Here is a 25,904-nt window from a genome sequence, read left to right as displayed (position 1 = left end):
ATGATGGGATTTTTCGAGGATCTTACGAAGGCGAGTATTTCTCGAAAAGTTTTCTAGGTGAAAAGATGTCCCTGGATCCCACCAGTATGATGGGAGGGCTCGAGAAACATCTTTAATAAAAGGCTTTTGCTCATATTAGGTTCATTATTCACGAAAATATTATTTTTTAAAGAAAAACGTACGATAACCACGTTGATGAGAATTATTCGTTGAATTTGCGAAGGCGAGTTTCTCGAATAATTTCCTAGGTGAGAGAATATCCTGAGTCCCACCAGTATGATGGGCGGATCTGGGAAAATATCCTCGATAAAAAGGTTATTCGTTTGATATTTTTATTTCATGCCATGCATTTCATCTTACTTCACATTTACACTTCATTTTAGAACCAAATAAAATAATTTGATAAATAGGATATAAAATAAGTGAATAATAGCTAAGGAAATACAATGAACTTAAAGATTAAAGCCCAATAGGATAGTTTAAAAATGGTACCGTTCATGGAACGGGCATCCCTAGGGTGTTAATCCTTCCCTAGGTGTAACCGTACTCCCGAACCTAAATCTCAAAAAATGTAGACCAGTTTAAGATTCTTTCGACGGACTTAAATTTAATTAAGACTTCATCGATTAGAATCGAGTCAATAGGTGGTCAATCACACCTAGTAAAAAAGATTGGTGGCGACTCCTAGTTTTAGAGTTTTCACTAGCGTCTGACGGTCGGGTTCCCAGACCTACACGTTATGACAATATTGTGAAGGCATAAATATTCCATACATGATCTAGAACCTGTAACATGTGTTGGAGTTAAAGCCTGCATTGACTTTAATATGTTGATGTATTTTATATTTGCTTCATTGTATTGGTTATTAAGGGTGATATACATATGTTTATGATGTGTCTTAATATATTTTATATTTAATACACTTGTTCTCTATGTAGAGAGGTATTAATCACGTGTAGTTTGTAAAAATATAGTATGTTTATTGATGAATACATGAACTTAGTTTTTTTTTTTTTTTATAATTGGGGGAGGGAGGATTCAAACCTTGCTCTTTTAGGCAGGGAGATTATTCACCAACCAATGAGATAAATGCTCGAGTTTGATACATGAACCCTAAACCAATGATACATGAACTTAGTTTACATCGACTCCTTTATAACTTCTTATGAAGCTTGGTAAACAGTAAGCTTTTAGTTGATCATCTTAGGTATTTGGAAGTCTTTACTATCGTCAAACTCTTGAGAATTATAGAGATAAACTTGATCACATATCAGAAATAGGAGTTTTCATTGGTTATAGTGAGTAGGCAAAAAGATACAAAATTTACCTCGTGAGGTCAAACAAGGTCGTTATGTCCATAAATGTTTTCTTTGATGAAGATTCAAAATGGAATTGGATTGCAAGTGAATCAGAAAAGATAAAGTCTCTATTCAGAATTGAATTGCATGAATTTGTTGAAACAGAAGCAGATGTTGCAGATCAGACTATAGAAGCTGATGATGATGATGAACACTTTGCGGTAAGATGTACTCGAAGTCTTATTGACATTTATCATAGAAGCTTGATGGCTGTAACTAAACCTGATACATATAAGACTGCAGTAGAATATGAGGAGTGGAAAGCTGCAATGTAGGAAAAAATTAATGTGATTAATAAAAATAACACTTGAACACTTGTTGACAGACTTGAGAAACAACATGTAATTGGAGTTAAATGGATTTTTAGGAAAAAACTTAACACTAATGGTACCTTGAACAAATGCAAGGCAAGACTTGTTGCCAAAGGGTACTCATAACTACCAGGTGTTGATTTTCTACATACCTTTGCTCCAGTGGCTCGTTATGAAACCATTCAACTGCTATTAGCTCTTTCAGCTGCATTTGCTTAGAAAGTGTACTACTTTGATATGAAATCAGCTTTTTTGAATGGCATACTGCAAGGGGAGGTTTATGTTGAGCAACCAGAAAGATTCAAGGTTTGAATCAAAATTTGATAAAATATACAGGTTACATAAGGCCTTGTATGACCTGAAACAAGCTCCCCACACTTGGAACAGCAAGATTGATTCATACTTAATGAATATGGGATTTAAGAAGAGTTCCAATGAAGTTACTATGTATATTCTTAAGCAAAATGGTCAAGATTAGGTAATTATCTCATTATATGTTGATGACTTGTTGATAACTGGCTGTGACACTGAAGTAATCAATAATTTCAAATTTGATATGGAGAAGAACTTCAGTATGTTAGACTTAAGCTTGATGAATTATTTTCTTGGGATGCAAATATGCCAAACAAGTAAAGATATTTTTGTGTATTAAGGAAATTACATCAAAGATATCTTGAATAAGTTTCACATGAGTAGCTGCAACTCTATGTCCACTTCACTTGTTGTGAATCAAAATCTAACTACAAATGATGTCTACAAGCTGAAGATGCCATTAGTTATAGAAGTCTCATTGGAAGCTTACTAGACATATGCTCTACTCGACCTGAGTTAATATACTTCATGAGTTTGCTGTCCAGATTTATGAGATAGCCTTCTGATATTGACTTTGCAATTGCCAAACACATTTTCAGATATTTAAAGGGTAACATCCATCACAGTTTATAGTTTGGAAGAATGAAAGAGATTAGCTTAGTTGGATATTCAAACAGTGACTGGCCAGGGAGTGTTGAGGACTCTAAAAGTACTTTTGGATACACTTTCTCTCTAGGTAATGGAATATTCTCTTGGAATTCACATAAGTAGTTTATTGTTTCTCAATCATCTATTGAGGCAAAGTATATAGCAGTTAATGTTGCAACAAATTATGCTATATGGCTGATAAAAGTCTTAAATGACTTAACCTTTATGCAAAAGTCTCTAACAAGTATCTTTATTGACAATAAGTCTGTAATTGCCATTACAAAAAATCTTGTGTTCCATGGCAAGACTAAGCACATAAAGGTAAAGTTTCATGCTATCAGGAAAGGTGAAAGAAGTGGTGAGATTATCCTTTAGCATTGCCTTTTTATGAATTAATTGGCAAACATTATGACCAAGACTCTACTTATGTCTAGATTTGAAGTTTTGAGAATGAAGTTGTGTGTTGTTGATGTAGGCTTTAAGGGGGAGTGTTGGAGTTAAAGCTTGCATTGACTTTAATATATTGACTTATTTTGTATTTGCTTCATTGTATTGGTTATTAATGGTGATATACCTATGTTTATGATGTGTCTTAATGCATGTTTTGTTTAATACACTTGTCCTCTATGTAAACAGGTGTTAATCATCTGTAGTTTGTATAAATGCAGTATGTTTACTAATGAATACATGAACTTAGTTTACATCGACTCATCTACTTTGTTTTCTTTTTCTTTACAACAAATCATGTTCTCCTGTAGCCATTATCATCTTCTGTCAATTTCTTGACAACATGTAGTTTAGGTTCTATTGCTATGTGGAATACAATTTTCTGACGATACTTCAATATCTTCAAACTATTGTTGTAACCATACCCAGTTCTCTTTCTTTACTCCTTCAAATGGTTCTTTGTCTTGGAATGAAATTAAGTAAAATTTACTTGAAATTCCTAAAATTCCTTCCCTTCTCATTTGCTTAAAGACAACCAGGTTTTGTAAAACTTCAGCACAAATTCACCACACTACTTTCAAGCCAATGTAGCTTTTATTCTTCAACCACTCCTATACATCCCTTTCTGAGTCCACCTCCTATAAAGCCTTCACTCCATCATTTATTCATTTCATTAATTACGTTTCTAGTTAACGCTTTTTTACCTTTTTGTGAGGGATTAGCTTCTATATTGTTACCGAAATTCTATAACTATATATATAAAAAGCTCCTATTGCTACTGTTTCAATTGACTTCAATTGGCCAATCATTGAATACAATTGTCATTCAATTGGAGGGTTTGCCAAAAAAAATTTTCTTTACTCTATAAAAATGATGTCATTTTGATTGCTTTGGTTTTTGGTTTCAATTGGTCAATCATTGAATGACAATTGTCATTCAATTAAAAAGTCTGTCGAAATTTTTTTCCTTTTAGTCTATAAAAATGATGTCATTTTGATTGCTTTGGTTATTGGCTTTAATTACCCAATCATTGAATGACTATTGTCATTCAATTAGAGGGTTTGTCGGAATTTTTTTCCTTCATTCTATAAAAAATATCATTCTAATTGCTTTGTTTATATATATATATATATATATTGTCACATCCTCCAAAATGATGCCGTTTAAGGTTTAGGGTTTTCCCTGCTTGAGGGAGAACTATGCCATTTTTGTTTCTGGAGTTTAATCTCCCTTGGTTTGTATGTTTTTGTCTTTTCTATGATTTTGTGGATTTGTGGCAAAGCAGCCGTTTTGGTTCTACTGTTTTGGTTTCCTCGTTATTTTTTTTTCTCAGGTTCTCTAGATTGAATGGTTGATTTGTAGGGAAGAAGAAAAGTACTCTCGATGGAACAATGAGGGATATGAGTGTTTAATTTTTGGAGAGATAGTAGAGAGATTGTTGAGAGAGGTTTTGATTTTTTGAGGGTAAATGGGAAGAGCAGTTGTTTCTAGGTAAGAAGAAGGGAAATCTCCACTTGAGGGAATAGAAGGAAGGGATGGAGGAGTGGATGTGTGAGTGAGAAGGGTTGGTTGGTAGTGTTGTTGAGAGAAGCAAAGTGCGGAATAAATGGTTTTGAAATGGAGAAAACTACATTGTTTTGACATAGAAAAACATGAGAAAAAAAAGGACGTGTGGGTTCCTTCTAGATGAATTTGTTACTTTTTGGTTCGTTTTTTATGGGTATTCTGATGTAAGAGGCCTTATTGTTCAATTATTTGCCTTCTTTGGCATATGTCTAGTAACTTTTGGTGTTTTCCCACCAAGGGAACAAAATGTTTCTATTGTGTAGTTATTTGTGTATATGCGTATTTGCTCATTCTTTGTGTCTAAAATTCTCTTTGCTATATTGTGCTTCTTTCTCTTTTTTCCTATTCATTTTTTTTGTTCATCAATTTAGCAGGTTGTAATTTTTTTATGATTGTTGATTTTTGTTTTATATTCTATTGATTTTGTCTTATTGTGGTTCAATATTGGCTATTATTTTCTTATTGCTTGGTTGATGATCTTCTAAACTTGACAGGTTATACTCATTGGCTTCTTTTAATTTTTTTTTAATTTTAGTACTCTGTTATATTTTTACAGTTATTGAGATGGTAATGGAATGTTTTGTTTCCTTACTTTTATTTGTTTTGTTTTTATGCTTCTGGATGTTAAATATTAGGCTTATTTTGATATTTGTTGGCTTGGGGGTTTTGATTTATAATTTGTATGATATAATTTCTTCATGTTCATATATTTTTTGGTTGGATATTGCTTTTGTGTTTCTATATGTTGGGTATTAGGTTCATGTTCATATTTCTTGGTTTAGCGTTTTAGGTTTATGATTTGTATGATATAATTTGTTCATGTTCATATATTTCTTGATTGGATTTTGCTTTTTTGTTTCTAGATGTTGAATAGCAGGCTTATATTCATATTTCTTGGTTTAGTGCTTTAGGTTTAAGATTTGTATGATATAATATTTGGGTTGGTGTGTTTTATACTTGAGTATTTCGATGTTTAATTTATGTTAGTTTTTTTACTTCCATATTCTGTTGTGTTGTTAGAGTTGTTGTAAAGGTTTTCAAATTTGAGTTAGACAATTTTAATGTCCTCTTTTATTTTTGCAATTTGTTCGAGTTACTATTAACGGTAATTGAGTTGTGTTCATTGATTATTGAACCGTTTGCAGTTAAGTATAGCTTGTGAGGTGTAACTTTAAAGTGTTTATTGGGCGTTGTTCTATTTTTTAGATGTATTGTTTTATTTGAATGAGTTTTTTTTTATTGCTTTGTTATCTGTATACAGATTTGTTTGGAAGATTTTACTTGATTGTTTGTTTCAATTATAATTTTGCTTATCTACATAAGCACACATGATAGGTTAGATTAGAGAAAAAAAATAGATGGTCTAATATTGTTAATTGAACATTGAATAGTAAGAAATATTATTAATATTTTTTTCAAATGACAGGATTAGTTTTATACGAATTCATTTTGTATGAATGCTGTTTTACATTGTTAATAGATTGAAGTATATAATTCTATTGCTTCTAATTCACATGTACTGTATATTATACATATACAATGTCAAATAAAGGTATGAGAAAAAGAATAAGATATGAACAAATTACTCAGTCTTTAAACTATAGTCGTGGTTTTTGTGATGAGGTTTATGATGTCCCTTTTATTGATCATCAACTTTTCTTATTTAATATGGATCAACGTCCTATAGTAACAAATAGTAATGTCATTGAAACTCTTAGTAGTGCAATTGTTCATGATGATTTGAACAGTTAAAGTTTACTCTGTTATGAGTTCACTGCTGGAGCATATGATTTTGATTTTGAAAATCTATATAATGTACCAATTATGGATCATTACTTAGTCCAAAACTGTTAGGACATAATTTTGATTTTGAAAGCATATATGAATTGCCTATTATAGATCGTTGGTTTACACAATCTGTTCCTTCAACCAAGAATAGGAAATGAAGAAATGGTGTTGAAATTAAATGTACAATTCTATAAAACCTTTACTTAAAATGCCTTTTTGTACCATAATTGTTTAAGTAATTTGCAATGATAATGATATCCATGAATTTTTTTTATTTCTTTGCAAAACATAAAGGTAATGATAGAATTGCATGTTTTGGGGTTTAACAAGATGAGCGAAATATTGAAAGCTCAAACCAATTAAAGTATAGTTAACATACAAGTAATATTTAAATTGAAACAAATATTTGTTAGAGCAATTAGTTGTAAGATTTTCATGATCAATGGTTTATTATTTTCTACTTATATAATAGGGAGATACAACTCAGTATTTAGCTTTGGAGGTCCAAATCACATTTGTTTTTTTGGTGATGCTATAATGTGGTACGAAGAGAGTTTAAGCAACTCAGTCTACCTGTTTTTGTTGCATTGTGCTATCAACAAGGTATGGTTCGATTACCTTCATTTAGGCCTACACTAGATTTCAACATTGTTTATTAGATTATCAAGGAGGTTATAAGAGTAATAAATTTAGACAGAACACTAGCATTTACAATTTTGTTTCAATTTACATCAATTGGAAGAAAAATAAATAATACTATAAATAGTAATTCAGGTCCATATATCTTTAGAATAAATGGTCAAAACCATTATCGAATTAGTTTTTTACTTCCTAGAATAGGACATAAACCTAAGTTTGCATAGCTTTGCATGTATGATACTAAAAATGAAGTTTCGAATAGAATGTCTATTTTTAGAGATCAAAATACTAGTAATATGATAGATAGATTTGTAGTAGAAGCTTTAATGAAAATGCTTGATGAAACTAATGAAATAGTCAAAGTATTTAGAACAGCAAAAGACAAGTTTAGAGAATTAGCTAATGTTTTAGTTCGACTTCAATTACTTGGAGCACGAAATAACTGAGAGAGAATTTATGTAACCTCTACTAGATCAGAGGTTTTTGGATTAATGGTTGGGGATATATGAGTAAATGATAGTTATCGTGACATCATTTTTGAACATAGAACTGATGAACTCAAGCGAATAAGTGAGGAACATCCTTCTTTCATGACAATGAAGTATCCCCTAATATTTCCTTATGGGGCAGATGGTTACATGTTAGATATCAGTTTCACTTATTCTCCTTTCAAATAGAGATAGAAAAGAAAGCACATAACTATGAGAGAATACTATGCTTATATCATTCAACAACGTAATCCTGCATAGAGTACATTGCTAAGGTGTGACAGGCTATTTTAACAATTTATTGTTGATGCATTCTCTGCAGTTGAAGATATGAGATTGCAATTTATAAAAGATAATCAAAAGAGCTTAAGGTTTAAGGTTTATAAAGGTTTGAGAGCTTTTGTGTCAAGAGGTGATGTACAAGGCAGCGTAGTTAGGAAACAAATAATATTACCTACAACATTTACTAGAAATGCTCGCTATCTATTTCAGAATTATTAGGATGCAATGGCAATTTGTCGATATTATGGTTGTCTAGTTTTGTTCATCACATTTACGTGTAATGTAAAATGGTAAGAAATTAACGAATCTTTATCTATACTGCCTAGTCAGCGACCACAGGATAGACATGATATAGTTTAAAGAGTGTTTAGATTAAAGCTTTGCTATTTCATGAAAGACTTGATTAAAAGGAAACACTTTGGATTAGTGTTTGCAGGTAAAGTTTTTGAATTTGTTCAAGTTATTGAATATACATTTAATTGTTAACTTTAATTTTTAGTTTTTATTATATGTTACTAACAATTTCATTTTGCCAAGAAACATTTTGGAACTTCATTTGCAGGTAAATTTTTTGAATCTGTTCAAGTTATAATTGTAGAATTAATTGTTAATTTTATTTTTTAATTATTATTATATGTTACAAACAATTATATTCTTTTTTTGTTATGATGTGTTACAGTTACGTATACTATTGAATTCTAGAAATGTGGCCTTTCACATGTTCATATACTGCTTTGGTTAGATCCTGTTGCAAGATGTTTGAATACCAACGATGTCCATAAGATAATATCAACTGAGATACCAAATAAAGAGGAAGATTAAGTGGAATATGAAGCCGTCATGAAGTTTATGATACATGGATCATGTGGTTCTGTCAATCCTTCTTCTCTATGCATGGTTAAAGGTAAATGTTCTAAATTTGTCCTGACTCAATATCAATTGGAAACAATAGTTAATGAAGATGGGTTTGCTATTTACAGAAGACAAGTAACGAACAAATTGTCTTGCTTTTAAGAATGGCATTGAATTAGACAATAGATTTGTTGTAGCTCATAATATTGATTTAGTTATGAAATATAAGGCTCATGTTAATGTGGAACTTTGCAGTCGATCAAGAGTTATCAAATATTTATTCAAGTACAATAACAAGGGACCAAACAGAGCTAGAGCTGTAATTGTGAGTAATAGTATGAATAGTAATGCAGAAAAGCAGAATATAAGAAATGTTTTTGATGAAATTAAGATGTATTTGGACTGTAGATATTTATCCACATATAAAACCTGTTGAAGGCTTTTTGAATTTGACATACAGCATCATGAACCAGTGGTTGGGAGATTGGTCATCCATTTGCCGGAACAACAAAATGATTTTGAATCTAGGATTGATATGTCAAATTTTCATAATATAATAACGTTTATATAGTATTATTTATCTATAACTTCATTAAAATAAAAAAAATTGATGAAAATTCATTGAACTTAGCATTTCTTTAATTTTTTTTTTGGGTTTTTTTTCTCATTTTAGGTGTGAAAAGACTTTTTTTTTTTTTTGAAAGACATGAAGAGAATCATCCTTTTATGAGTGAAAAAACATGCAGGCCATTCTTCCAAAGATAGAAAGACATGATCCTACATGAAAAACAAGTCCAACAACAAAGATACTCTGTACAAAAAAATGCAACCTTGAATCTGTACAAAAACCAATCTCAAAACAAGATCAGAAAAACAGAGCAGCCAAAGAAAAAGCTGATGAGGAAATACACAACTCAGCAAAGGAATCAACAAGAAGCATCTGAGTGGACAGATGAACAACAGCACCAACAACTTCAATCAGCACAGAAGAGCCAGCAGCAAAAACAAAACTCAAGACATCAAAAATCAGCAACCGTTCGCATAAATCAAGAAACGAATCAATCTAAATTAGAAGGAGGCAGACTGATCAAAATTATTCTCGACAGAGTGAACAATCAACAATTCATGAGCTCTTTCAACTCCAGCTTTGGCAAGGGAATCAGCAATGGAGTTTCCAGATCTCTGAGTGTGTTGAATATCCGATTGTTTAACTTTGCTAGCCAAAGAAAGTAAATGAAAAACCTGATTTCTTAGCTTCCATGGAGCCGAAGAGGGATCTTTAGTCCATTTAATTTCAGTGTTTGAATCACTTTCAATAATCAAACCATGTGTAGAAACTCATCTTGAAGTAGCGAAAATAAGAAAAGCCTCTTTAATGGCTAAAAATTCAGCTTGGTTAGCAACCCCAAACCCCACATTCTTAGAAAACTTAATTAGGATTCTTCCTTAATCATCCCTAAGAACTCCCATAATTCTGCATTCATCCCAGATTACCCCTTGCACCATCGACGTTAAATTTTAAAAATCCAGTCAGTGGTTTATTCCAAACCTCACAATTTCTTTTCTGATTCTTTCTAACGGCAACATTAGACAGTTGAGGACATCCATATAAATTATCAAAATTATGACAGCCATCTTTCCATTTAGACTTAGCCCACCAAGCGATTCTTATTCTGGAAATTTCAAACGTTTTCACACTATCCCAATTAATACCATTAAAGATAACCTCATTCCTTACTAACCATATAGACCAAATAATTGCAAAAAAGCTCATTTTCCAGATCTTACCACTCTGCTTAACAAAATACACAAAGTTCCATGCTAAAAGAAAAGTAGAGGGATCAGAAGGACTAACCCATGAGATATCCCACAATTTGCACCAAACAGTCCATATTTTCCATGTTTCATAACATTTGAAGAAAAGATGGTCAACTGATTCTGGTTCTCTAAGGCATAAAACACAGCAAGATGCATTGTTATGGATAATTCCTCTCTTGGCCAGTTCAGTTTTAACTGCAATTCTCCCTTTGATGACCTACCAGCAAAATGTTTTCATCTTTGGTGTAGCAAGACCAGCCCAAACAGCCTTCCATAAGGTCTTGTTTGCATCACTAGATCCAATAATAATCTTATAGAAAGACTTAGTCAATTAAAAACCATCTATAGAATTTTTCCAAACAATTTTATCATCTAGATTTTCAATTAAGAATGGTACCTGCAATCATCTGCATCAATCAGCTCCATTGAATTCTTTCCCAATCAAAAATAGGTCTTTAAATTTAATTTCTCATCTCCAATCGTCATTGACCCAAGAACCAAAGTCATTAACAGTTCCAATTTTGTTGGAAGTAAGAGCAAACATCCGAGGAAATTTGTCTTTTAAAAAAGAACATTATGACCATTGCCCACAACTATGCACATACCTTTTCTTGTTTACTCTCAATTAATATATTCAAACAACTCTCTAATATATGGTATGCCTTGTACTTAGAGATGACAATTGGGTGGGTTTGTTATATAGGTTTGGATCATTTTGACTTCCAATTGTCTTGGATTTGGCCCATCTTGGACTTGGATTATATTGGATATGAGCTGTTTCGAGTTTCAATTGATTTAGGTTTAAGTTAGTCTAAGTTTAGACTATTTTGGATTTGGATTATGTTGGATAAATGATATTATAGTTTTATCTATTAACTCATTGTTTGAGATTTTCACAATTCCATTTCCCACCGACTTGTGCCCCCTCCATTTTAGATTTCCCATTTCCTACCAATCAGTGCATCACATGGACTATTGCACCCCACAAAAATTCCATTTTGATTTAGAGCCAACAAGCATATTTGAGATAGAAAAGGCCCATATGATTTTATTTTTTAAATTTGAGTTAGTATTATATTAAAATTTAAATGTGAAGTATTTACAGTAGTATTTTTGTATATGATTATTTTTAGGATAAAATCAAATATCAAATTAACAATATCATTTTTGTAGTGAATCGTTTTAGATAATAAAGGCAGCACCAAAAATAATTTGATATTTACATTTAAAATGCCTTAAATTAGCTTCATAAGTCAATTCAAATATTCAATATTGAAAAGGTTGAAAATTCAATATTTATACATAGTATAATAATTATAAATAATATTATCTTTTTTAAAAAAAAATTAAGGTTTTCATTCAAGAAAAAAAATTTATCACTTGTTCATTTACTTATTTAACATAAAATCATATAATTACTGATTGAGTCTTTTTGAGTGATAAATTTAGATTTTTCACAAATTTCGAATTAATCATGTTGGAGCCGTTACATATTCTAGTCGCTTCAATTTTGAGCTATTTCAAATTTGGTTCAGATTGTCTTGGATTTAAATCATCTCAAGATCAATTATTTTGGGTTTGGGGTTAAACCTTATTTTAGTCACTTAGGGTTGAACTGGGTTTTGTTTCAAGCTAATTTGGGTAGCTTTTTGGGTTCAGACAGCTTTTATCACGTCAACTTATACTTTAGTGTACTAAGGAGTAGGGACAAAAGTAAGACTTTATAAGATTTTAGCATTATTTAGCAACAATATTAATTAGTTTTTAGAATTCCATCGGAGATACAGGGGGAGACACCCTAAGTAATCCATATCTTACCTGTAATGATAAAAGGTAAATGGCTCGTAAACTTTTGTCAGGTACTTTGCTAGTTCCATAAACTCTCTCTCAAACGGTGAGCATTAAATTCATCCACTGAGGTCGAGATCTTCAATTTCTGAGTGTTCTTAGGGACGACCAACGAAATCAGGTTGTAGTTTTTAGGCCCAAGCTCAACACACACGATTATATTTTTATCAATAAAGCATATATTTTTATTTAATTTTAATTTTAAAATATTAATTAAAATTATTATTTTCACATTTGTAACTATTGATTCCTTAAATGAGGCAATTGCTTGATATGTGGCCGCTCTAATTGCTTGACACGTGGCTGCATCATTCGGTTTAATTTTTGGGACACTGCTGGTGTTTTAGAAGAAGTTCTAGCCACTTTTGGAATGAACTCTTTAGGCATGGCTGCTGTCATGACATTTGTCTATTTTCGATTAATGAGGGAATTTTCAACCGTTAATCTTTAACTTCCTACTTTGTGTTGAGGACAATTTTAACTTCCTATGAGGGCATTTTTATCCTTTTATGTTGTTTAGAATTTAGAGATTTTTAATGGTTTTTTGGGTATTTTGTAAATGCTTGAGGGTATTTTTGACTGTTGATATTAATGTTTGTCTTCCTCTTGAGGGTATTTTCAGGTTTCTATTATATTTCTATGATTATATCCATCTTTGCAATCTTGCCATCCTTTTAGAAAATTTTTGACGTAATACTTACATAAACCCCTAAATTATTTAAAAAATTTTAAATAATTTTTTTATTATGTTCAATCAATCTCTTATACAGTAAAACCTTGATAAACTAATAACTTTAATTAAATAATATTTTTACTGATCCCAACTTGATACCAACGTGGTAAATTAATAATTCGTTAAATTTATAAGATAATACATTTATGGCATGCTTAGTTCACTGAAAAAAATAGAATAGGAATAGAATAGTCATTCTAAGGGAATAGAATAGAAGAATAATAGCTATTATGTAGATTGGTTCATGAGAATGGAATAGGATAGAAATTGCTATTATTACTTATTTCATTATTTGGTTGGTAGGAATAATTTTAAAAATGGTTAAGGAACAATGGGTAAATGATAAAAATATCCTTTATTAAAATTTAAAGATTTTTTAATTAATAAACAAAAAAACTATGATGAGAAATAAATACTCTTTATTAAAATTAAAGAATTTATTTGGTTAAAATATAAAAATATTCTGAGCAATAAAATCAAAATAACTTTTACTATAATTAAATAATATTTTCACCAAAATACAAACATATTTTTATTATAATTTAATAATATTTTGTATTAGAAGATAATTAAACCTTTTATTATAATTAAATAATATTTAATATTAAAAGATAAAATATATTCTTCGTTAAATTTAAATAATACTAAATAATATTCTTTGTTACATTTATTATATTCAAATAATAATATTAAGTAATATGCTTTATAATATTTATTATAGTGAAATAATATTAATATATTAAATAATATTTAAATATTTTCATTTTCCTTTTTTTGAAAATGAAGTAAAAACTTTTGTGTCTTTTGTGCTTTAGAGAGAGGAGTGAGGAAGAGAGAGAAAAAAATAGGTTTAGTATTTTTTATAAGGTAATTTTTTAAATTGTAAAAGGGTATATTTGTCTAATCAACTTTTTTTCTTATTCCCAACAATTTGGAATAGCTATTACCAAGGAGGGCCTTCGTAATGGCTATTCAGGGTTCTCTTGGAATTGTTATTCTGAAGAATAGTCATTCCATTGAACCAAATGTAGCTTTATCTCAAGAATGAGAATAGGGGAGGAATGGCTATTCTATTCCCCCCAACCAAGCATGCTGTCAAACCCTGTTTTATAAAAAAATTACGACATTATTTACATGCTCAATAGAATGGTTACATATTTAGGAAGTTTGAGAAAATCGTTAAAAGACGATATTGCCCATAATGGTATCATTAAGTCGATTAAGTCTCGAACTAGTTCAAATAAAAATTTTAAGGTAAAATTAAGAGTTTCATGGTCCAGGGACGACTTAAAATGGTGATTTGGGGTTCGAGGATCAATTTGGAGTCAAATCAAAATTTTCACTATCTAAGGGCAAAATGGTCATTTACCACTTGGGGACAAAATGGAAATTTTTAGAAAAGATTTTTTTGGTCCATTTGACTTATTGGAGTATGATTTGAGGTTTAGATGTGAAAAAGTTTAATTCTGGTGATTTCTGGAGTGTATCCATCTGCGGACAAAATTTGAGATTTTGAAAGAATTTAGATCACATTTGACAAATTGGAGAATGGTATGAGTATAAGGGATGAAAAATATGTCTATGGGTAATTTTCAAGTTTTTGGGGTAAAAATGTAATTTTTGACTTTTACGGGGGTAAAAGTGTAAATTTCAAAAATTACTTCACCAAGACTTTAGATAAGTCTGAGAATTTTATCTAAGTTATGGATATTTGAAGGAATAATGTGTGGTGGAGATTTAAAACTTAAAAGATAAGAATTTAAAAAAATAGACCAATAATGTAGTGACATGTGGCAAGTTTAGATTATTATATTATTTAACTATAAAAATCAGCCCACACCAGCATTTTCTCTTCATTTTGGCCGGCCATAGCAAGAAAACAAAGGGGGAAAGAAAAACAAAAAACCTAGGTGGAGAAATTCAAGGGAAAATTGGTGAAAATTCAAGGAAACAAGTGACAAAAGGTAAAATTTTTTGATTTTGACTTGTGATCTACCTTTCCCATGCTTTTCTCCTTATTTTTCATGGTTAGATTTCATGTTTTCATGGTGAATTCATGGCTGCCCAAATGGGTATGGAGAGAGAATGAAGTTAGATTAATTTGATTTTAAGTTATGTTAGTGTTTTAAGTTAGTTTAGCATATTTAGAAACAAAACAACAAGAAAAGAATTCATTTTCCTCCATTACCATTATTGGCTGAATTTTATAAGGGAATATTGGCTGCTGATCTTGATGTTTATTTGAGAAATTATGATGAATAATGATGAATTATGAGCCTAGAAAAATAATGAAAATTTTCAGAGCAAAAATACGAATTTTTACCCACTAGGGGTATTTTCATAATTTGCTACCGAGACTAATAATTTGCACCACACTGAGGAACATTAAGTCAATTTGGGTGCAATTGAGGTATAGAAACTGAAAAAAATTAATTTGGGATTAAATTGGACGCGTTAGTAACTTAATCGGGTAATAGGCCGAATTAGGTCAGCACCGCATTTAAGCGGTAGTCGGATAAGTTGCATGTCATTTCATGCATATACACCGAGCCTGAATTGATTTTATAATGGTCAAGCATTAATGTGGTGAATTATGTATTGTACATTGTGGAGAGGTGGTGAGCAAATTACACTAGTAAAAGTACAAAGATTTTGCTTGAAGACTGGGGTTAGGAGTATATCGACTCCTAGAACTGTGAGTGGACAATTTATCGTCTTAAATATCTAGAGTACTTATACTTGTTTGATGCTTTTATTGAATGGTGAGTTTAAATTATAAAATATTATGTTTTCCAATTAAAATGTTCTTTTTTTTATAAAAATGAGATTTATACTGGTTTTGAAATCAAATATTGTTTTGGAAAAATTGAGTATATGGAGACTGTGTTGAAATTTATGATTTTATATGTTATTGAAATTGGGGCTTATGACATTATGGTAGCATGATGGCTAAATTTTTGGGGTTGGCATGAAATATATGAACAGTTTTGTATTGGTCTCGGTAAACTGGATTACATTTTATTCACCATATTATGCTATTGAAATTTTTATGACTTTGGTGGTATATTAAACGGTCACTGCAGTGGTGGGGGTTTCCGTAGACTGCCTATGAGAGGGGCACGGTAACTCAATTATATACTTACCTCCGGGGGGAGATGTTGGGTGAAGTATCTCCTGAGGTATGATTTGAGTGCACTTCACGTTCGGGCCACCACGTGAGAGTGAGACTCAGCCAACGCCAAGGAACGGCTGTGTGTTAGATGTGAAAACATGTTTATGGGTATGGGTCATTGAACAGCCTTGGAGATCTCAGTGGGATACCTTGACGAAGGTACCCGCGAGAATGATTCTAGCAGGGGCCAAGTTTAAGAAATTCATAAGCCGAGAAATTTTGATGAAAAGAAATTGTTTGGTATAGATTGAAACGAATTTTGTGTTATGAACTTTATTGAGATATAACGTTTTATATTGTCTCCATCTACTCGGTTTTATATGCTTTTGATGGTAATTGTTTACTCACTGGAATTATGTAATCATAATCGCACCCCTCTTCCTATCCAATTTTTAGGCTCAGGACAATTTGTTGATAGTTGATTAAGACGAGAATTAATCTCGGAGTTGCATCCTAGAAAGTAAGGTTCGTAGCCCTACATCTTCTTAGTCAGTTGGGAGCCCATGTGTCACTGTAAAAGTAATTTTATTATTCAGTTATTTGATTTAAAGTATGCATGAATATATTTAGCTTTTACACCATGTTTTTGGCGAGTTTCGGTATTTTCGAAGAAAAATGACGAAAATACCCTTGTGAGTCAGAAAGTAATATTTTATTGTTTTGATTTGGAAATGACTTATGATTTTTTTGAAATGTGAGATTTAATAACTGTCGCTCATTGGGGAGATGCGAAAACTGATGCTAAGTCTTGCGGGGTTTCAATCGGCATTCGGGGTAATGAGTGCCTATCGGGATGTCACAGCGATTGTCACGAGCTCAATGGGAGTTCCGGGTCGTGACACATGCCCTTAGTAAAACACATATATCTCACTTGATATATAAACTAATAATCTTCTTATAGATCAAAATTATATATATACTTAAGTCAATTAGGATATCTTCGAAATTATGACTTCAATGTTATTTATTTCTTCTTGAAATTGATGTCTCCTTAAACCTCATACTAACTTTTCTTCATACATTAAGAAGCTCTGGTGTAATATTCTCGTATTGTAAAAGAAAATTGATATTGGTTTTATAAATGCTCTAATGACCTCTTTATCGTATTTGATACTGTTGGTTAGCTCACTTGCAAGTTAAAGTTTTTTGACATCCACTGTTGCAATTGTTTTTAGATGCAATTTGAATTTTCTATGATATATTCATATAATGTTTTACACATTTCACCCTCATTGTTGATTTCTTTACACCTTTGAAATGAAAAGCTATAGTGTTTATTTTTACTGTTTGTGATACCATATGTTCTTTTTATATATCTTTTTGCTTGACTTAATGTTCATAAGTATATTAATTAAGTGTACATTGAATGTAATTTTAGTTTGTTGTAAAAATAGATAAATTCATGACTTCTATTTAATAAAACTAATTACATTCATGAACTTGTTTTGGTTAAATAAATACATAGAATAATGATAATTCATAATTGGTAATTAGGTAATATTTGTATAATCAAAATACACAATAAATGTACTAAGTTCAATATTTTGACAAAAATAAATAATGAATACCTTAATAAATTAATTTTTATTAATTAATGTATAAATTAATAAATTATTAATTTATCTATTAAATAATATCTCAATTAATTAATAAATTTTCTTAGTTCTAAGAGTAGTAATTTATCGAGGTTTTATTATACTTTTATTTTGAATTAAATAAGCTTTTATAACTAATGATTAACTAATTGCTATTAATTAAAATGTCACTTGTCATTTTATATCTACATGATATTGACATGACTTTAATGTAAAGAGTAAAAACTACCACATGGTCATATTATCATGTTAAATTAACATGTTACGTCATCATTAATTATGATATATTAGCATATCATATTATCATCAATTATGATATGTTAACATATAATGTCAACGTCATATGATATAAAATGACAAATAACATTTTAACTAAGTCAATTATAGGACTTATTTGATTTAAAATGAAAAATATAAAAACTTGATTGAATGCAATAAAAGTATAAAAACTTATTTAATTTTTTAAAAATAATATAAAGATCTTTTTAGATATTTTGTCAAATTTCTTCTTTCTTTCTTTCACTTTAGTCTCTTCAATCTCTCTTTTCTTGATGTCTTTTGTTGCTTTGTTTCTTCTTCTTTGATTGTTCTTCTGTTATTCTTTTTTTTTTTTAAGTTATTGTTCATATTTGTTCATTTCTTTCTTTTTTTTAAAGGATTATTTTCTTTCTTTTACGGATTTCTGTTGTTTTTTTTTTTTTGTAAGTTGTTCTCCTCGTTCCTTTTATTGTATTGCTCTTCGAGTTTGGTATTGGGTTTCTTGGTTTTTTCTGCTTTGATTGTGCTATGATTGTATTCATTGTCTAGGTTTTTTTTTTTTTTTAATTGATTGTTCATGTTTCATCGTCTTCATCTCCCAATTTGAGTCGGGTTTGGGATGGGTTTGCGAATTTTTTTCTTATTGTCATATAGATTGGTTATTTGCTTATTGGTTTTGTTGTTCTTTTCTGTAATGTTTAATTTTATTTCAGTTTTGTTTTCTTAGGTTTTGTTAATGTAATGTAAATTGGTTCATGGATTTTTCTGCTTTAGTTTGGTCTTTCTATTATTTTGCTTTGATTTAATCTTTTCTTTTCTTTTGTTTTTGTCAAGTTGTTTTGTTGTTCTCCGATTTATTTTTAGTTTGTTTTTTGATTGCATACTTTTAAAGTTTTTGTTTGTGTCTGCAAGTTTGATGCTTTCGCTCTTAAGTTTTTTGGGTTTGGATGTGAAGAGACATATCAAGGGTCAAGGTTGGCTTTTAAGAGTGAGGCCTGGTAACCACCTCTAAATTCAAGTGATATTTAATAAATTATTGGAAAGCTTTCCACATTTTTTTTTCTTTCATTTCAGTTGGCTATTCAATTTAAAGGTTACTAAATTGAACTTTTGCTAATGAAAATTTGTTTAATAGTTTTGTATTTCACTCTATTAACCCTTATGATTTAATTAGAATTTCTTTCTTAAAATGCTTATAAAAAGCATTGTATTTTTCTTCTAAGAAATTCAATAATACATTATTGTTAATTTAAATTTTTAGTAGCATACCAAAGAAAACTCAATGATTAAAATTTTTATTAATTACTTAATATTCAATAGTTGATTGTTCCCTTTTTTTTTTTTTTAATTTTCAATTTCTCACTCAGGCATAAAGGCTAGGAAAACAAATCGTCATTATCTTACTTTTCTAAAAAATTATTTTGATATGTTTTACCAAAATTTTTGCATATATTTACTTTAAGAAGTTATAATTTTAATATCAATATGTTTTCTAGGGAAATTATAATTTGAGATTCAGTAAGGGGGCGAAACCATCACCTTTGTAAACCCAATTCCTTCGACTTTTTGGCAACTGCATTAATTATTTGCACAAGTTTTCTTGCATTTCGCAGCCAGCTTCTTTTCATTCTCCAGTACTAGTGCGGGAAGAAATCGTCCAGGGGATTTAGAGAAGAGACTTTCCCTTCCCATACTATTTGTCATGCATAAATTCTTCCTGGTCTTGTTACATTACCATAAGCTATAGCACAGTGTAAATTTTGATTAGAGAAAGGGTATATATTCATAAATTTTCTATTAAATTATTAAATATATATATATGTGTGTGTACATATCTGATTTTGTATATTTAAGAAAAAAAATTTGAAAAATTCAACCAAGAATTATGCAGAAGTCTCTTGTGTTGGACTCCTGACAAAAATAAAATCACAAAACCACAACAGTCACTGGAAGTGCAAACAGAACATTTTGAACCAATAATATAACGATATGATTAATCCAAACTAATCAACCAAATGAAAACATAAATTAATAAGTATAAAAAATATTAATGAAAAAAAAATAACATTGGAAATACATCAAATCCCTTTAATATAAACGAAAAAACCACACAATATTAAGTTCTTTATGAGAAATAAGTAAGTTATAATACTTTATGAATATTTCAAGCCTTTCACCTAAAACTTAAGATATATAACAATTGGAACAATATAGTGAGATCACCTCCTCAAGGATTAGAACACTAAATCTCACAAGATTTGATAGAGTACAATGATTTTCTTTGATCAAAATACTCCAAGAAACACCCAAAGTGAAAACCCAATTGTTAAATAGCCTATTTCTCTCATCTTCCTTAGTGGAGCGCCAAAATGCTTCCTTTTTCTTAGTCGACGCCAATTTTTAAATAGTTGTACTATCTACCTTCTGTGGGTGTTGTGTTATTGTGATTTGGTTTTTGTCTGAGGTCCAACAATTGGTATTAAAGTGGGCTACTGCTCAACATATAGAGTGATATAAGTTTCATGATACAGGTTCCTTAGATATGAAAGGTGATGCTGATTATAAAAATAACATAGGTTTTATTTTTGAGCAAATTGTGAGAAATAGCTAACCTTATAAGCCCATTACAAAAGTAACCTTAAATATAAAATTAATTGTTTTGATCCAATTTTTGCCATGAGTTGATAAAAATGCCCTTAAAATCCTTTCAAAAACATTAGATGCTCTCGATTTCTCTCTCGCCATCCAGAACACTACCCATCTAGCTATCTTAACTCTCTCAACTCTCTCTCACCATCCGACTCTTTCTAATTTTACAACCTTCACCACCTTTCTCTATCCATCTTTCGTCATCTCATCATATCGTCATTGACCTATCTCTTGCGATCCCGTCATATCATCGTTGATCTATCTCTCATCGTCAATTTATAGACCAAAGAGGGAGATGACATCAAGGTATATTCTTAAGTTTATTGGTTTACATTCACAAAACCCCAAAGTTGGTGTGTTGAAGTTTCAAGTGAAATCTATAAATTAAAACATTGCCCAAAGTTGTTACATGTCATGCCTGCATATAACAACTATAATACACTTGGCATGTAACAAATCTATTGAATATGGCATGGTGTGTAACAACATATTTTTGTACATGACGTGTATCAACATTTTTTTGAATATGGCATGTAGTAAAATTTGTCTGTACATGGCGAGTAGGAACATTGTAAACATGACGTGTAGCAAAATTTTAAACATGGCGTGTAGAAATTATTTTTTGAAAATGGCGTGCAGCTATCCAACATAGTAATCACCTCAATCAAATTTAGATTTATACTACTTCACATAGACCACACCATTCAATTCTTAACCCACAAAAATGCAATCACCAACAAAGCATGCACATGAGTTTGTGCAGTTCGGTACACTCATAACATTTGTACAATAATTGGCTACACAATTCTAATCAGCATGTGCATCGAACCAATTACTTGCTTCTATCCAACCAATGCAACCGTCGGGTGATATTGCAAAGGGTCCAATGCCATTTTCAAGTGACACTACGATGTTCATCGATAACGCTGCATCTGATCAAGGTGAAGATGATTGGTTTCCTATCAGTGAAGATTACTTTGATGACGATTTTGATGACAAGGATAATCACTGTTTAGAGGATGATTGGGGTGACAATAGTGACATTTTGAATTGTAATCATGCTGAAGGCGGTAAAGACCATGCTAGAGCGATAGATTTAGGAGATGTTCAGTGCGATGGCCTTATTTACAATAGCCCCATCGTTGGTGACAACGGAATTTGTTCGCTTGAGACATTACTCAATGATAGTGTTCAAGAAAGTGTAAATGCAGGGGTATATCGTCCATGGCTTATTTTAGGTGCAGATATGTTCTCTTTGTAAACAATTACCACATAAGAGTCCACATTAACCAATGGCTGCTTATACTGAGGAAAAATTATTTCATCCAAGATCGAATTAAAACAAGCTTTGAGCATGTTGGCATTAAAAGTGTAGTTCGAGATAAAAGGTAAAAGCTCATGTCACACTTATTTTGAGGTTGCTTATAAAGACAAGGCATGCAAGCTCACTATGCATGTAATGAAGTTACTTGAGGAAGATTATTGGCAAGTTCACACGTTATATAAGTTAAACATTGTGTACTATCAATGGTTTGCAAGGTCGGTTCTAAACAACAAGTATGAATTTAATTGGTGAACTTATGTCTTCCAAACTTCAAGCTAATGGAGTAACATAGAGACCTAAAAACATAATGACTAAGATGATGGTTCAATGGGGATTGTAATGCTTGTATGGTAAGGCTTGGCAAGAGAAGGAGTAGATAGAGAAACTTGCTTCCGGTCCCTCGGAGGAGTCATTCCAACTTTTACTCTCTTATTTCCATATGTTGGAATGTGAAAATCCCGATATAGTCATTGCAGTGGCTATTAATCAGGCACAACAATTCAAATATTATTTCTAGACTTATGGGGCTTGTATCTAGGGTTCAAGGCTGTAATACTACTTGTAGTAGCTATCGATGCCACACATATGAAAAATAGGTTTAAAGGTGTTCTATTTGTTGCTATATGCAAAGACATGATTGAGTCTATATATTTGGTTGCATTTGGCGTTGGCCATATTATGGACGTGGTTTCTTACCGAACTACATCGTGGTGTTGGTTGTCCTGAACACACAATGTTCATTTTTTATTAGTATTTAAGGATTAAGAAGGTAGTTAAAAATACGTACCCAAATGTGCACCATGGGCTATGTGATTATCATTCGCAAAAAAACTTAAAAAACAAGTTCAAGCGCGATGATGTTGCAATAATTTTCACCCTTGCTCAAGATTGTTACAAAGGTATCTGATTTCAACAAACATATAAACCAACTGAACCAAATTCACACAGATGCCCATGATGCCCTTATGAAAATAGACCCTAAGAGATGGGCACATGCATGATCATTAATAAGGCAATATCAGCTCATGACATCTAACATTACGGAATGTGTTAACTCGTGTCTGAAGCATGCAAGACAAATTCCAATCATCGTTTTTATAGAGTTCATTAGAGACATGTTCCAGCATTGGTTCCATGATCGACATGAGCAGGCCGTCAATGTGAACATAGACCTCAGCCCTTGGGCTACTAGGTAGCTACAAACATAGTTCAATGAAGAACATCACTTTGCAATTGGATCTATTGATAGAGTGCAATTCTAAGTTAAAGATGGGAGGAAAAACTCAATAGTAAACTTGTCCATGAAGGCATGTTCATGTTGAGAGTTCTAGACCAATCTACTACCTTGCAACCATGCCATTGCGACAACAAGGTAAAACAAAATCCATGTTTTTTATTTGCTTCCACTGTGAATTCATTGTCTTTGCAATAAGTGCATACGTTTAGCTATTGAATTCTGCTCAAACTACTACAAGACTACCTTTTAGGTGGAGGGTTATGTTAGGACTATTTAACTAGTTGGGCATCACACTGATTGGGCCATCCCTTCTGATGTGAAAGTAATTGTCATTTTACCACCACCTTAGCGAGGTCAAGTGGGAAGACCTAGGAGAAGAAAGATTCCATCTATTGAAGAAGGTAGTCGACCACAGAGATGTTCACAATTCTTGAGATGTGGTCATAGTAAACAAAATTGCCAACGCTGTTTGCAGTTCCATCCATAGATCTGGCACTATTTTCCAGTCAGTCGACTCGTCTAAGATGATGATGACGAAAAGCATGTTCACCTTGTAGACAACTCGATCACATATGCAACACTTGTCCAACACAAATGATAATCTCTAAGAACGTAAGGAGTCTTGTAGACGAAGATAGTGGCTTCTCAAACACTGTCATACTTCACACTCGTAAGCTCACTCATAAGATTTTCGACCTCAAACTTACTAGATTTTTGGTATTTTTCATCTGCATCTTCATAAAGTTCCTTAACAATTTTAGTCGTCTACAACCCACTCAACAGATACTCAAAGATAGTTCTTTTGATGGCCTGTAGACAAATGAGATTCGCTTTATCCCACTTAGTCAAGAATTCTTTTTGCTCAATGGTGCTTTCATTAGTATGGGTAATAGGCATATCAACATACAAGCATATATCTCTTTCATTCATGACCAAGACAAAAGACAAATCTTCATTCCACCTCCTATAGTTAGACCCATTAAGAATCTTAATAGTAGCTAGATTGTTATTCATATTAAAGATCATTGTTCAAGACAAGAAATTCAACTATTAGTCAATGGGAAAAATAATTAGCAACAGTTCATAATGTGTTAAAATAATCGAAGAGTCAGAGTGCATCATCATAAGCTCCCTTTTGGGTAGACAATATGACATGCTAATAGACACTCTCCACATAAAGCTAATATGCGAATATCTTAGTTTTCGAAAAGCCTATCCTTTTTGGGTAGACAAACCTTCTAGATCAGTATACCCTCAACCATGATGCTTCCTGTCCCACTATAAACTGCCCCACATAATAACCCTTTTTGGGTAAGTGATTGTATAAAGTAATTTAAAAACCATCTTGTAACCTTTTACTTAAAAATATAAGATTTAAGATCTAATAGAAAATTAATGCTAAACTTTGAACCTTTCTTTTCCAAAACAACCTCGTAAATCTTAACTCTCTAAAGCTGGTCTTGACACTTATCAAATGCCACACATAATGAGATTAAGAGTGTCAAAATTGATTGTGATTTGAAAAGAATCCTTTTGTAAAAAAAAAAAAATTGATTCTCAAAGAATATAAGTTTTACGAAATCAAGTTTCATTTGTGAGCTTCAATGAAGAAATGTCAACTTTTCCTTTCTCCATCAAGTGGTGAAGCCTTTCTTGTTTAGCAAGACCTTGATGTACGAACCAATCCATTTCAAAGACTAAATAGTTATTTGACTAATCGAAAGTCATTTCAAATAGCAATCACCAATTCTCTAGGGATTCAAATATCACATGTTTTTCCCAACTTGGATGCTTTACCCCTTCAACAAAGAAAGGTGTAGAATTGATGCATTTTTTGTTCCAAAATTTAACCATCTTTGATAATGAAAATAATGGTGTTGGGCAATTTTGTTGTCATTTTATCAAAATTCAAGATGTTTTTGCAAGTAAAGAAAATTTTGTTTAAAAAAAAAAAAAGAAGAGGAGAGATTTCTTAGTCATTATAAGGAAACTTTTGTTATCATTACATGAAATCAAAGTTTTATATGACAAGACAAGCATCTTGTGAAAAGGATAAAATCATTTTCCTAGGAAAAGTGAGAGAATGTTTTGCAAAATAGTGTTGTTATGATCAAGAAACAAGAAGCCATTGAAATCAAGTTTGAATTGATACATAATTTCCTGTTGATATTTATTGTCAGAAAATGATTTCAAGAATCCAAATCAATATGACTAGATTGGTTGTTATGAGAAATTTGGCAATTGCACAAAAACATCACCAAAAAATTCCCAAGGACAAGAATAATGGTTTTCCAATAGAGGAATAAGTTGAAAATGAAAATATGCTTATGAGTATCTTCCTTTTCCATCATGTAATCATACATACATAAATGATCATGTACATGACCATGCAACGCTGACATTGAAAATTTTCATGTAAAAAGTCAAAATTAGCACATTGTTTTTGGACTTATAAGAGAATAAGAGGCCATCTATTATAGAATTTTGTGAATATATCAAGTTTTGATTAAGTTGAAATACATTTTTATCAAAGAAACTATCTTCAAAACCTCCAAGTGACCTCTTTCAAATCCTCAAGG

The sequence above is a fragment of the Theobroma cacao genome, chromosome 5, assembly GCF_053813885.1.
Source record: "Theobroma cacao isolate CCN51 chromosome 5, ASM5381388v1, whole genome shotgun sequence".
NCBI classification, from domain to species: domain Eukaryota; kingdom Viridiplantae; phylum Streptophyta; class Magnoliopsida; order Malvales; family Malvaceae; genus Theobroma; species Theobroma cacao.
This window is presented reverse-complemented; position numbering follows the sequence as displayed.